The sequence below is a fragment of the Phalacrocorax aristotelis genome, chromosome Z, assembly GCF_949628215.1.
Source record: "Phalacrocorax aristotelis chromosome Z, bGulAri2.1, whole genome shotgun sequence".
NCBI lineage: Eukaryota > Metazoa > Chordata > Aves > Suliformes > Phalacrocoracidae > Phalacrocorax > Phalacrocorax aristotelis.
In genome coordinates, this window is record NC_134311.1 from 7,126,044 (window position 1) to 7,139,219 (window position 13,176).

At 39.6% G+C, this 13,176-nt stretch overlaps 1 protein-coding gene across 6 annotated transcripts in view; it reads right to left on the bottom strand.

Moving 5' to 3' along the window:
• XRCC4 (X-ray repair cross complementing 4) overlaps positions 1–13,176 on the bottom strand; it is a 181,207-nt gene that overhangs the window by 167,606 nt on the left and 425 nt on the right. Inside the window, exon 2 of one of the 6 annotated variants that reach the window (XM_075079938.1) lies at positions 10,236–10,375. The exons of 3 other annotated variants lie outside the window; for them this stretch is intronic. The gene's annotated coding sequence lies outside the window, so the exon portion shown is untranslated. Of the gene's footprint in view, positions 1–10,190; positions 10,212–10,235; positions 10,686–13,176 lie in introns of those variants that run through there. 2 more of the 6 variants (XM_075079937.1, XM_075079940.1) reach the window with 2 other exon arrangements.

Below are 13,176 nucleotides of genomic sequence, written 5' to 3' on the forward strand. Positions count from 1 at the left end.
CACTTACAGGGGATTATTGGAGATTTAAACCAGTCAAGAAAAATCTCAGATTGCTTTTAAATATTAAAACTAGCTATTACCATATTTTCTAACAAAAGGAAGTAAGATAATGTCTATATTTATGAATATTTCTAGAGAAATATTTCACACAAGTTGATATTCTCTCATGTTAATTTAAAATTCCATTAACTCCAGTACTTCAAGAGGAAGAGCATTACAATACCTGACAAAAACTTCAACTATGACTCAGTTAATCTAAGAACTGCTATCGACCTAATAAGGACTTCCTCTTTTTTCTTTCCTTTTTGGAAAAACATGATCAGGCCAACAAACAAGAAGGAAACAATACAGCATCCTTCCTACCGCATCTCACAATAAACCTCCCATTCCCTTGGCCACAATATTTGTCTGACACTGAAAAAGATGCAATAATCTTCAGCTGTAACTTGAAGATACATCTGAAGACCAAAGAAGATAAAAATTTTGAAAGAGCTTTGTTTCCTAATGAAATTTAGGGGAATAACACATTTTTATATTACATGCAACCTAAATTGTATCAAGTTGTTCTTTTGTTTAACTTTGTTCTATATTAAAAGCACAAGGATCACGATTTTGACAATAATGCATCTTGTAGATGAAGGAAATGAATCAAAAATTGGCACTGGATATGAAGAAGTGGCTGAATGACTTTATAACTTTGTGCAGACGGGTTAGTGGCCCATTTTAAAGATTCAGTCCTGCATGACAACATTTGATCAAGAGATTGACTTCAGGACAGCTGCAATCAGTATTTGGTCCTCATGGACCCAACTGCAGAAGCAAGACTCACATGGCTAACATTTGCACTGCTTGCTTCCCACTGTTTCATAGCAGCCACAAAAGGATTGGAAACATGCACATATTTTTTGTGCAGTTGTCCAAAAAAAAGCAGTCTTGAGCTTGTCAGACTCCATGGGCCAATAGGATATGCAAGATTCGCCACAAAAGATCTGGAATCTACGATAAGGAATAACCCTTGTCACACTTATTTACTACAGTCACCAGCTGAAAAATGAGGAGAAACAGAAGGAAGCAGACAGTCAACAACCTTTATAGTAGGAATCTTACTAACAAGCTTTGATCTTAATTGTAGCCTGGAGGCAAAGCCCACCCTGGTGTCTTTCATCCTCTTGAAGTCTCAGACCTAACCCACTACCAACTCCAGGCATCCATGCTTGCCAAGCTTACTTATAAGCATCTATATTAGGAGACAGTTTAAGCTATAACAAGGTTAAGAAAAAAAAAGGCCTTCATATATTAAACACCCAAGTGGGCAATTATACTAGTATATATTAGCAAGTAAGGGAGTATCTGGACAGATTTCCAAATGGGACAAACCTTTCTTTTTCATCCTTTTCTACTAATTCTTTGCAACACTAACAGTTCAGTGTGTGCACACTGTCAAATCCTCACTTTCCAAAATCCATATCAGAAAAATCCTCAGGTTTCCCTGGATAAATCAGGATATACTAACTGAATGTTATAAACCAGTAAAAAAATTTCGTCACACAACTGAAATATTTCCTGATGCAAGAGTTCATTTTAGTACTGAAGTTACTAAAAAGTGTGTATAGGACTGAGCAGGGATCAAAGACATCCTCCAGACCAGCCTCAAGTGGGCAGATCTAGGATAGAAAGTGAGCAGGCGTGCCTAAAAGACCCAGACTCACTACCTTGTTGCCTCTGGGAAATGCAAGCCCTGACAAGCATTTTATAAGTCTACTTTGGCAGCAGGTCAGCCTGGCTTTCCAAGGCCCTACCAAGCCAATGGTGGCATGGAGCCACACCTGTTTTACCTCCCCTTGAAAACTGCACCCATAGACTATTAAGAAAGTTAATTCACCTTCTTTAAGAAACAAAAAACACCAACCGAAAAAAAACCAGAAAAATCATTCTAAAGATGCATCATTTTCCCCATAATCTCTCTGGAAAGACAGCACTAAAATCATTACATGTCTACTGATAAAAAAATTGAAAAAGCAAACTAATCTGCTCAATTCTGCGAGACGCAACTTTTGAGCCTGTCGTATAGTTTCAGTAAAAACCAAGATTCAGGAATTCCTAGTATCTTAGTCACATTTCCAAAAGCATCTCTGCAATTTTCAGTAACTTAGTATTATCCATTTGAGTATGAAAAAGTTGAGGAATTTAAAAAAAAAAAGCAGCATGTTTTAACCACTCTTTGCCAATCCAAAAATACTCAGATACATATGTCTTCTTGATGTATATTTGGATAACATAGTAGTCTGGTTGAGGTATCATCTGTTTTCCAAAACACTGCCTTCTTTAGGATTAAGTATTATCAGGATGTTCAACGCAAAACAAATCTGTCCTACAGATTTCCTTTGTTTTTTATTCTTTGGTCCCCATATAGACGCATTATAATCCCACTCAGTTTGACATGTTTCTGTAAATGTTTGACTTAACATTACTGAGCAATGGATTCCATTAAACAGTCTGGGTTTTTTACTTTTTAATTTGAAATAAAGTAAAAGAAAAAAAATCAGTACTACTGAATCCACCATAGCTCCATAGGCAACAGTAAAAAGTCTGAAACAAGGATAAATGAAACAAAGAAATCAGTGTCAGCTAGATATGGATGGATGTAATTCTATACGTAAGATTTCTGAAGAGTTTTGAAAAATTGAGCCCAGTAACCTGGAAAAACAAGTTTCACCAAATGTAGCCACTTCAGTGGGGCAAGAGCAGGTATCAATATGAGGGCTTACATATCCTCCTCTCCTCCCACCTCTACACCCAAGACTTTTCAAAGAGATGGATTATTTTAATTTCACGTCCCTGTCAAATTAATAATAAAAAATGGGCCTAAACTCCACATTGCTTTATCTTGCTTAAGTTTCCTAAGGCATTTTCTTTGAAGAAAATTCCTGCATTACCTGATGTTCACTTACCAAAAGTTTTATTATGTTTTTGTTTCCATTTGCTATTTATCTACTGGAAAAGGCAGCATTGATCTCCCTGAAAACAAAGAGCTCACACTACTTCAATTTATTAATTTAAACATTGCAATTAATTTTGTTTCATCTGGCCTCCACAGAAAAATAATTCACAAGACTGGGATATTCACTTTCAATGCACTTAAATTTCAATTTTGCAGCTCTATAGTCAAGCATGTTTATCACTTTGCATCAAAAACAAATTACTTTTTGATGGATTAGGCTGAGTAATCCAAATTCAGCCAAAGAGATATCCGTCTGTATCCATCCATATTTAACATCGATTTCAACTGTTTCCACAGACGGGCACAGGTTCAGCTTTGGTTCTTTACTCTGCCTAGAATGCCATGTCATGAGATTCAACATATCAGGTAACACAACAGGTCCATATACATAGGATTATATGATGCTGGTGCCCCATGGTATAGCACTTTCAAAAGACACAAGAAACCCACAGAAAAGCAGGGCACCAGTTTAGCATAGGCTTTGTGATAATGCACATTGGACAAACCAAAACAGGAGCGAAGACCAGTCTGTATCCAAGAACAACTGACATGCCGGTATTTTAGCAAGGAGGGCCCCAGTACACATGTCCCACACCCTCACCAAGCTCTGAACAAACAAGCAGCTTTCTTTAAAAAGATAGATAAAATGAGTAAGGGCACAGTTCCACTAAACAGACAGCAAATTCAGTGGCCGCTCACTACACCCTAACCGATCACTTACATACCTATTAGCTTGTGCTCAATCAGCACTATGTCTACAAACCACATTAAGAAAGGAAAGAGGACATAAAGAGCTTCACAAGAGTCACTTGTACTTCTTGCATCTCAAGTTCTATACATAAAAACATAAAGCTTTTCAAGACATATCAGCTCACTGCTTTTCTAAGTAGTTTTCTTGACTCTTTCATGTGGTGATTTTTTTCTTACTATGGGCTAGGCAAAAAAATTTTAAAAAAAATTCAACACTACTCTTAAAAATTAAACCCTTACCCAAGACCCTTGATGCTGGGCAGGGGGTCTACTTAAGGAAGCCAGCTTTTCAATATTAGTTTTCCCTCACAACTACGAAAGAATGCTAACTTGCACTGGAGCAAAAAGAAATTTGCAGACTAATATGAGGACACAGTAGGGGCATACCAGTGGAAAAATGCCACTGAGACTTGAACTGAGAGGGCAATTAGGTACTCATTAGCAAAATATAGCACAGAAGTGCTTTGATACTGCACCAGTCAGACACACTTTTCAGATCTTAAAGTGTAAATTATTACAAGGCAAATATGTGGAGCATCAGGACAGCAGTCTCAAAAGTGTTGTTTGAAGACTGTAATGCTTTCCCCAGATAAATCAAGTCAGTTCTTGTGGAATCATAACATAAAAAATTACGGGGGCTGATGGGGGTGGAGCAGAAATTGAAACAGAACAAAAGGGAAAAATATTTTTAAAATAACTCTCAGTTAAGCTCAGGCTTCACTGCAGTTGGGTTGCACTTCACCTGCATGTTGCTGGGCTTTCTGGTTCACACCTGCAGAAGCTAAACAGAACCACTAATGCACATGGCTATCTGAAATCAAACACTGAACAAATACAATGACTCTGAACTAATACAGACAAGCGCATTAAGAAACCCAGCCCTTTGTGCAGAAGAGACAATTTTCCACAGCTCCAACAAACTGTTTCAATAGTTTTAGGTACAGCACCCCCACCCTTTCAATGTTACAAGTACACTTATTTGTTTTGCACCATCAAGTACTGAAATCACAACACAAACCTCGAATTAACAGTATATACTAAGAAATTCCTCCTCTACCTCATTATTTAAAGACAAAAAAAAAACCCCACCTATTTCTAGGATGGTCAAGGTTAATAAAACAAATCCCTGGAACAGGCAAGATTAAAGAAAGACTATAAAGCACAGTCTTCATCTATATACTTCCCTGACCAAGGCAGAGGAAAAAACAAAACACTTCTCTCTAATATTGCCTTTAGGAGATTATGAAACATAAGTTAAGTAGGTCTATTACCAAGACATGCACAAGAACGCTTCAGCTAGTTCCTTGCCTCTTATCTCCAGAAATAATCACCTTCTATGACAGCAATGCCTAGCTTTCACTGAAATTAACATTTCTGCCCAACCTCCATTACGCCTATGGTAACTCTGTGCTGTACTCTGTAAATTAATGTCAAGTTTCACAGCTGGAGAAATTTAATATAAACCCACAGAATACAGTTTGCTGCCTCTAACTACTGTCTAAGCTTCCCTCATTGGCTCAGTCAACACAACTCTCTCCTCAGGTTTTTGTGAAGTTTCCACCATAAGCTTGACACAGCTGACGGCATTTGGAAAGCCCCATGCTCCCTCTTTCCTGTCCAGCTACTGTGCTGAAAAGGGTGGCCTCTAAGATCCTTTTGTAGACCTGTAAACAAACAATCCCTTTCATAATAATCTGAATCATTTTTAAAAACAAATGCAGCCTGTGATTGGATATATAGCCTCACTCTTCCTCTAATTGCATTAGTTTTTCCATCCCAGGATAGCAAGTAATTTGGCTGATGTCTAGATCAAGAACACAAAAGTTCTCAGTCTCCACACTCTTAAAATCACATAATATCTGTTTCCCTTTTTTTGCTATTTATTTCAGAATCTCTGCTCTATCTGTCTGCTCTGGTGGAGGACACCCCTCCCCACAAAACTCACCTAGAAATTTGCAAAGCAGACACAGAAATATTCCGATACTTTTCCAAAATTTGGAAATTTGGATTATTTAATCAAATAATTTCTTGAGAAATTGCTAGTATGCCTCAGAAGACAGTAACACCGGAGGCCCCTGATTAAGCACACACATAATGATAATCTTTTCAACTTGGAACTTTTCCTGTAAGATATCAGATTTGACTGTGTTAGATTAGCAAACAACAGTAATTTGTTAGTAATTCTCTTCTAAATTTCACCTTAGCTTGTGTCAACATAGTACTATACATAATCCAGTAAGTCTTTTATATCTTGACATAACTTGGACAGCAGCCTTTATTATTCCATTATCTGATAATAAGTTCCACTAATAGTCTTCGAATTCACAGAAGCCTTTTGCCACCTTTCCTTTTTTCATCTCATGTTTAGAGACAAAGGAGGTGGGGAAAACTAAAATCCACAAAGACATTCCTATTACAATCAGTGGGAGGAGAAGGACACTGTTTCTTTACCCAGGAAAGGGGGACAACTCAAGTCAGCAGAGAGACCAAGCATGGAACTAGAGCAAACCCTACTTTTGCTGCAAAAAATTTAACTTCATGAACCATTTAATGGTATTTTACAACAGCTTTCTAAATTGGATCCTTTAACATTTAGTGAAGTTAGTCCAGACCATAACTTAAATGTGTATTCACATTATTTTACATGTTCCCCACAATAACAGCAAGCACTACACACTTTTTGCCGAATATAACAGTGAAGAAATCACAGCTGCATCCTCTTAACCTTGAAGATGTAAATAATGGTCGGAAACCTTGAAAATCTCACCCTAAACTCCTGGCAATTCCATGTCCTCTTCAAGGACGTGTGGTGCTTTTTCGTTTGGGGCTCCTGAGCTCTAACTCAACCCCTTAAAAACATTCTGCAACTATTGCTAAGCCCTCAGCATCAAGAGGTATGGATTAAAATTTCTCATCTTCAGATGGCACTGAAAGATAACAAGGACATCAGAAATAGGCATTGAGACAAAACAGCAAGTGGCTCTGTAAGGCTCATTGCACGTACATAAGCACGTAATGTGTAATATAGCGAAGCCAACATGCAGTACAGTAAACTGTTTTAAATAACCTCATCCATACTGAAATAGAAGTTTATTGGTCAAAACAGACCACTGTAAGCTACCCAGCGTTCTTGCAAAACTGCTGGCAAGACAAGGCACCAGCAGCAGCAACTCTGGGACTGTGTATGGCAGAAGATGGGCTAAAGTCACCTGCGTCACGTACAGCATAATTATTTGTACAGCAAGGCCGTGACACCATTTTTTAATTTTTTTTTTTTTACAACAGGCTAGAGTGCCTTGCGAAGTTGTGCAATAACCCTGGCATCAGCCCATTGACTGTGTATGACTTTATTTTTTTTTTTTCCTTTTCAAATAATACTTAATGGAAAAGCTCTGCTTTTTGAGTTGTAAGTAATGACTTAGATGTACTGGTTTTAGTCCAGATAAACACTTGAAATCAATCGAATTTAAATGCTGAGGCAATTTTGAAAATCCTTTATGCACCTTTGTATACCATAATTGTGTTTAAAATATAACTCGACAGGTTTAGTTCTTAAGTACTTCACCAACAGATACATTAGAATCATCTTGTAGATTCAGGATGCTGCTATCCCTCTCATTTCACTATCGATGTCAGAATAACTCCTGAAGTGCCTGTAATGCCATAGCTTCATACAGAAAATCAATCCAGTCTGTGTAAGAGCAGCCAAATATGTTGAGCATATAAAGTAAAAGGCAAGAGTTCTCTACGATCTGGAAATGTAGCCACCATCGTCTGATCCAACAAATTAAGGCATCCCAGACTACAAACTCAGTATCTGCGAATCCCACATCAAGTATAGTGTAATAACCAGCATATTCGTTCCTCACAGTCTTTCAAGACTCTAGTCCATGCCTGTCAAACAACTGCCTACACAACTCATGGAGTTTTATCATACTAACAGAGGACAGCAATTCACATGATATCTGGCACAAAAAGCAGGAATTTTAAGGTATAGGAATTCCCTTTGTTATAGGAACATTCCTTACCATACATCACCCAACACAGTAAATTTCTATAAACTACAGGGTTACAATACTAGGTTAAAGCACCGCTCCCAAGTACCTCTGATGTGAAGGCTGAGGACTGAGTATTCATTCTTGCTCAGAACAGCTGCAACCTCCAAGCATTTTACAGCTATTGCCGTTCATCCTACTATAGTCAATGTAGTGCACACTTTTGCAGGGTAAGAGAGGGAGGCAGGAAATGGGAAGAAAGAGGAGCCATACCTAAGTGTAGATAGCTTTTCTGCAAAACAGTGTTAGCAAACAGAATGCCAAGTTCTAATACCATTGCCAGCATACAGAACACTACCTACTCACTACATGTTTGCCTGAATAATGTATATCCTGCATGTTCTGGCACCTCCTTAATTTCAGTGGGAGAGCTAAATGAATTTGTAGCTGTAGCAACTATGCAAATAAGTTTTTAATGCATTTATGCTTGCAGTTGAAGGTACTAGGAACAACAGAAGTGGGTATGACATACAAGAAAAAAAAAAGCATTATCAGCTTTTGCCAATAATTCAAACTAACAGATCTCAGAAAAAGCCCTGCATTTATATCTTATTTGCAAATGTTTTTTTCACCTCATATATACAGACGTGCATTTGTTATGCACAAAAACTTGTTTATACAGATGTATCTGTCATGTCAGTCACCCACCTGTGATATTTTTGAACTGTGGCCTCCAATCCTCCAGTTTCTTATGAAAGCTGAGAGACACAAGAGAAGCTAAATACCTAGCCTTTCACATGCAAGTTGACATTGTTTTGTTATAATTCTTCCTGCATTTGAAAACAACCTAGAAGCTTAATCTCTGAAGCCACCTTTTTTACCTTTCGTAATACACATAAATTCCTTGGTATGTTCTACTACTTAAAACACTCAACTGAACAATAAGCAATCTCTTCACTGGCAAATCACACTACTAAAACACTTCTTAATATGTATGTACTATGAAGAGCTGCCAATACCACTAAACCTCCTTTAAAAAAAAACACAAACAACACAGAAAACCAGTATTCATCATATGGGTTTATTTACGTATTTGAATATTGCTATATAGACCAATATAATTGTTTAAAATTCTGATTTATTTTGAGATTTCAACAGACAAGAACGCATACACACCCAGTTCCTGTAGACACTATCAACCAAGCTACCTCAGCCATTTGTTGTTGGTTTTCCATGACAATATATTAATCTAATCCGGAGAAAAAATTGCAAGGGAAACTGGAGTACAACCATCTGAAATCTTATATTTCAATCAATATCCTATGTGTATCACAGCTGCAACCCAAAAGACATTGTCATGCTAGGTACACTATCTTTTAAATGATGCCACTAAGCCTCCCACAAGATCATTAACGATCAGATAGCGTTTTTCCCACATGAGCAAAATCTGCAGCTGAAAGCATTTTAATACAGCATGTAATCAATGAAAATTCTTCTTCAAATAGTTGAGACAGTTGGAAACTTCACTTTAAAAGTAAATTGCTAGCGTAAATAAAAGGCACTTTTTGCAAAAATCTGCAATGGATTTCATACTTGAGCTTACCAGAAGCTATCAAAGTCAATAACAGAATATAAAAACTATCACATAGGGTATGTTTGCAGACAAAACTACTGAACTAGAGAAAGCCAGCTGACCACCTGGAAGCAGGTTTGACTACAGTGTGACCAAGAACTGACAGCTGCAGTCTCTTCTGCAATTACAGACATAATTTTTCAATTTCAGTAACTAATCCACATTGAGAAACCAAAGTGAAACCAAAAGGGAACACCAAACCAGATTTCTTTATCCATCTCAGAGACACATGAGCAAGGTCAAAGGTATTATTGCCTCTAAAATCTCGGGTCATGGTAACCATTAGAGGTTGAACTGTTTGTTGGCTATAGTTATAACGTCTTTCAACTTTAGAAATCTACCTTATTATGACATCAGTCAACATTTAACCTGATTTAACATCAGGTTATACTAGATAATAAGGCTGTTTTTAGAACTGTCCTTCTATATTTTAATTTAATTCAATTTTTCATCCAAATCCTTGACAAGTGAATAAAAGCAATTGATCCAGTGAATGTAATTCACTAACAAAATAGGAGTAAGAAGTATGAATCTTATGACAAAATGACCACACATCTTGTAGATTACCTATTAAATCAATGGATAAATATACAAATTAATGAACCTTCATAGTTATTAGACTTACACAATCTCAAGAAAAAGAACAAATCCAAAATCAATATATGCCCAAAATCCCCAGGACAGAAAAACTAGTTATACAAGAAAACCCATCTCAAATTCTACATCTGCTTATGCTGAAAAACTTTCAAGTCATTTTGGTGATTCTTAATCTGAAACTACAATTTTACAAAGGTCTCAAAATTATAGTTACCAAAATTACTACTGCAAATGAAGTTGCTCTTAAGAAGATACTAACAGCATTATCTCCACCCTTTATTGGATCCAGGGTGAAACATAGCGACAAAGTATCAGGCAAAGGCTGAGGTACTTAATGACTTCTTTGCATCCATCTTTAATAGTAAGACCAATTGTTCTCCAAGTACCCAGACCGCTGAGCTGGAAGACAGGAAGCAGAATGAAGCCTCCACAGTCCATGAGGAAATGGTCAGTGACCTGCTACACCACTGAGAGACACACAAGTCTATGTGGCTGGACGGAATCCACCCAAGCATACAGAGGGAGCTGCTGGACCAAGACAGTTTCCATGATTTATCAGAAGTTCTGTCTAACCGGGGATGTCCCAGCTGCCTGGAGGTTAGTAAGTGTGACACCCAGCTACGAGAAGGCCCAGAAGGGGGATCCGGGTAACTACAGGCCTGTCAAGTCAGTTTGACCTCGGTACCTGGGAAGGTTATGGAGCGGTTCATCTTGAGAGTGCTCACAGGCATGTGCAGAATAACCAGGGGAGCAGGTCCAGCCAGAAGGGCGATCCGGGAAACTACAGGCCTGTCAGTCACCCTGACCTCTGTGCCAGAGAATGTTATGGAGCAGTTCAGCTTGAGTGAGCTCACCACACATGTGCAGGACAACCAGGGGATCAGGCCCAGCCAGCATGGCTTCATGAAGGGCAGGTCCTGCCTGATCAACCTGGTCTCCTTCTATGACCAGGGACCCACCTAGTGAATGAGGGAAAGGCTGTGGATGTTGTCTACCGGGACTTTAGCAAAGCCTTTGCCACTGTCTCCCACAGCATCCTCCTAGAGAAGCTGGCGGCTCATGGCTTGGACGGATGTACTCTTTGCTGGGTAAAAAACTGGCTGGATGGCCGAGCCCAGAGAGTTGTGGTGAATGGAGCTGAATCCAGTTGGCAGCCGGTCACGAGCAGGGTTCCCCAGGGCTCAGTGTTGGGGCCAGTCTTGTATAATACCTTTATCAATGATCTAGATGAGTGAATCAAGTGCGCCCTCAGTGAGTTTGCAGATGACACCATGTTGAGCAGGAGTGTTGATCTGCTTGAGGATAAGAAGGGTCTGCAGATGGATCTGGACAGGCTGCATTGATGGGCTGAGGTCATTTGTATGAGGTTTAACAAGGCCAAGTGCCAGGTCCTGCCCTTGGGTCACACCAACCCCAGGCAACGCTGCAGGCCTGGGGCAGAGGGGCTGGGAAGTGCCCGGCGGAGAAGGCCCTGGGGGTGCTGGCTGACAGCCGGCTGGGCATGAGCCAGCAGTGCCCAGGTGGCCAAGGAGGCCACCAGCCCCCGGGCTTGTGTCAGCACTGGTGTGGCCAGCAGGAGTAGGGCAGGGATGGGGCCCCCATGCTCAGCACTGTGAGGCCGCACCTCAAATCCCGTGTTCAGTTTTGGGCCCATCAGTACAAGAAGGACATGGAGGTGCTGGAGTGTGTCCAGAGAGGGTAATGGAGCTGGTGAAGGGTCTGGAGAGCAGGTCTGATGAGGAACGGCTGAGGAAGCTTGGGGTGTTTAGCCTGGAGAAGAGGAGGCTGAGGGGAGACCTTATTGCTCTCTGCAACTATCTGAAAGGAGGGTGTGGTGAGGTGGGGGTTGGTCTCTTCTCCCAAGTTACTAGTGACAGGACAAGAGATATCCTGAAGCTGCGCCAGGGGAGGTTTATATTGGGTATTAAGAAGAATTTCTTCACCAAAATTGTTGTCTAGCACTGGAAGAGGCTGCCCAGGGAAGTGGTAGAATCACTATCCATGGAGGTATTTAAAAGACAGGTATAGTATGTGCTGAGGGACATGGTTTAGTGGTGGACTTGGCAGTGCTGGGCAGTCGGACTCGACGATCTTAAAGGTCTTTTCCAATATAACCAATTCTATGATTCTACCATTATAAGTGGATTGTGTATGTTTGTTTCAGTTGCCTTAACATACTTTTGCTGTAGTAGAACATTGCCTTGATTCCACTATATAAACATGTTTTATACAACTACTGTCATTACCCTACAGCCTCCTGCTGCAGCTTTCTGGAAGTATGTCAAATGTTACCTCAATTTCTCCTGGTAGGATGAAAAATTTGTTTACCCTTACCAAAGGAAAAAGCAAAACCTGTCCTGCACTCAACAGACAAGCAAAACCAATTTGGCCCCAGTACTGGATGATACAGAATGAGAGAGACCTCAAACAAAGCCATCATCTTTGAAAGGGTTAATGCTTTTCAAGTTCTGTACAATAAAGTGCACTTTTAAAAGGAGGAACAGATTGTTCGTAGAACTTCTGAACAGAACCTTGTTGTGACAGCAACACCTAGGCACCTTACTCTAAATACAGAATAATCACAATGAAGTTCTTTCATAGAACCGGCCAGAATGTGTGTACTCTTCGCTTTACTGAAGTCCCTCACAGGATCAAAGGTAACCACTTAAAAAAATAATAATTTCCTAGTTTAAAAAACAAATGCCACATCTTTTCCATGGTGAGCCAAAATGAAGGCCTATCCTTTTCATATGGCTTGATGGTAGAGCAGGCATTGTCAAAAACAGCTGCCAAATGCAGGAGTCACCGCAGATTTTAGCTGTACAAGGTTCTCTCACATGCAAGTGTAGAGGCCAGCCATACAGAACATTTAGGTCTTTTAATAATTTTGTGTCTTTAGTTACAGAAAAAGGTACTGTGGTCATGACAAGGAAATACACTAGCTTTACCCATGCATTTTCAACCCGCCTTGGCATCTTCAGTGCAATTACAGAAAAGGAAAGAAGATGAAAACCTCTAGAAGGAGGGAATACAGGACAAGAGCACAGAGACCAGGCTGGCGCGGAAAGACCAGGCTCTGCTCGCTCCGCTCCCTCCTCCCGAAGGGAAGCCAGTCTGGACTTCCCCTAAGGAAGAGCAGGACCTTGGCTTTACAATAAAAAGCAATTTATTAAAAAACAGCCTCATTAAGGCGTTCTTTA